Here is a 2,535-nt window from a genome sequence, read left to right as displayed (position 1 = left end):
ACACGGATTCACCCGGAGGAAATTAGCTTAGCCCCTTTCACAGTTTCAATAGTCACCAGACCATATTCATAGTTGGGCTTAATTAGTTCTCTTTGTTGTTAGTTTATTACAAGAAAGAATCCGGCTAGGAACTAATGGAATATAACTTTTCCGTACAAAGAGTTCTGAAATATATAGTCAAATAAAACGTTGAATCCTAATTAATCAAGTAATCATGAGGGGTAACAAATGAAAATGGAGGTCAAACAGTGAGGCTGAAGCATGTGAAAGCTGTGAAGAAAATAGACACGAATCGGAGGCAGAGCAGCAGTCCAAAGGAATTGTAGCCGGCCATGTCGCAGTGGAAGAAGTTGAAGAAAGAAACAAAGACGGAACTCTTGACATTCCGTCCGTTTGTAAATTGTAAGCATGGATTTGATTCTCAAATCTCAACTAACTTCACCTGTTCCTCGTACCCACTACCCAACATGCACATATGAAACCAAACTGGGGTTCCTCAAACTTGTATTGGTGGGAGACTCCCCTTAATTACAACTCTATATTTATAAATTAATAGAGGCCACTCAGATAAAGACGTCTAAAACGTCTTTTTTTAAAGATATTTTTATGTTGTGTTTTAATTGGTTTCTGTATAATTTATTCGGTATTTTTCATCACATATTATTAAATTTCTCAAAAAAAAATTTTTCCAAAAACAATAAAAAACATTTAATTTATACTAAAACAAAAAAGGTAATAGATTAACTATTATATTTTTTTTAAAAGATTATTTTCATAAAAAATATATCACATTCATCAAAATATATATATAAAACAAGCTCTTAAAATTTTTATAAATAACAAAATAATAAAAATTTTATTTTTATAAAAAAAGTCAATAATTTTTTTGTTTACTTTTGTAAACATATTTACTTCTATCTTATTAGAGTGTAGATGCGATTCGATCCAATCCGATCATCTTACAGATCAGACCATATCCTCAAATTACAGATCAAATACGGATAAATACTGTAGATTTATATGGATATGATCTAATTTATAAACACCCCTAACTACTACTATAGGTTCATTATTGCAAAAGAATGCTTCTTTTATTATAAACCATGATTAGATCTTAATTACCATTAAAACAACTTAATTATCAACAAAGAGATAATACTTATTGGTTTCTGAAATTATGTTCGTATTTGAATCCATGGTTGTAAAAACCGAACTGGATCGGCTGGTTCGACCAGAAAACTAGTGAACCGGACCAGAACCGAATCCTAGTTCGGTTCGATTTACTCTTTAGACCGTTTAAGGAATAAAACTGGTGTGAACCGGTAAGAACCGGTACAAACCGGTGCAAACCGTTCTAACCGAACTGCTCTGCTTCAAAATCTTTTTAAAATGTCTCCACAAGGTCTCAAACCAAGAACCTTGGAGCAAAAGCAACCTCTACTTGCCACTTAATCATTGCACTTTTAAGTATTATATTTGACAAATACTAATTATATAGTATACATAAATATCTAATTTAATTTAAATTTTTTTTCTATTTTTAAAATTAATTATATTTTAATTATATACCATTATTAATATAAATATAAATTTCACTAAAAATTTATTAATTTACTTGATCTATTTTATTGCTAGTATTGTGATTAAGGTTATTTGTTTTGATGTTAGTGTTAAAATCTACTGATATTATAGTTAGATGATAGGCTTTGTGAATTAATTATTTTTTATTGTGTCAAAATAAGATACTATTATAGTATTAAAATTTTATGATTTTTTTATATTAGTTATTTTTAGAAGTTGAGACTTGATTCTTCATAAAATGTTAGTGAAGATATGTATTTTAAATTTTAATTTTAAGTTTTTAACTATTTTATATTTTATATTTACGTGAGACCGATTTTATCGGTTCAACCAGTGAACCAATAGCTTGACCGGTTCGATCACTGGTTCGGTTCTAACAATTATGTTTCAATCTAATTTCAAAAATTTCGATTTACTCAATTTAGTCTTACAACTTAATAGTTATGACTCACATTGGTTCCTAATCTTATTTTTGTCACTGTCTCACAAAATCGTTAACGACATGGTGAGATGGACTAACGACTGTTACATTATACATTCTAGCGACTGTTTGATGTGATAATTGAAATTTTTTTTACCTTTTTTTTTCAACTAAACACTTAAAATCCTAATATGAGTTACGGATACCTAAGTTAAAAAATCAAACTAAGTAAATTGAAAATTTAAAAATCAGATTAAAGCTCGAATATAACTTCAAAACAGAACTTTAACTTATGTAGTGATTAATTTAAATGAGAATCAAATAAATCAAAATTCAACATAATTTTTATCATTGTTTTCAAATTCGAAATTTCTATACCAAAATTAACTAGGATTTTTCTTTAAATTAAAATTTTAATGAAATAGTGACTTTAATTATCTTAATCAATGTCCTAATTAATTACTTTTATGTCTTAAAAAAATTGTATACGAGAAGAAAATAATTAATTTGTCTACTTTAATAAATAGTTATTT

The sequence above is a fragment of the Arachis ipaensis genome, chromosome B07 (assembly GCF_000816755.2).
Source record: "Arachis ipaensis cultivar K30076 chromosome B07, Araip1.1, whole genome shotgun sequence".
Lineage (NCBI taxonomy): Eukaryota > Viridiplantae > Streptophyta > Magnoliopsida > Fabales > Fabaceae > Arachis > Arachis ipaensis.
Note: the sequence above shows the minus strand (reverse complement) of the source record.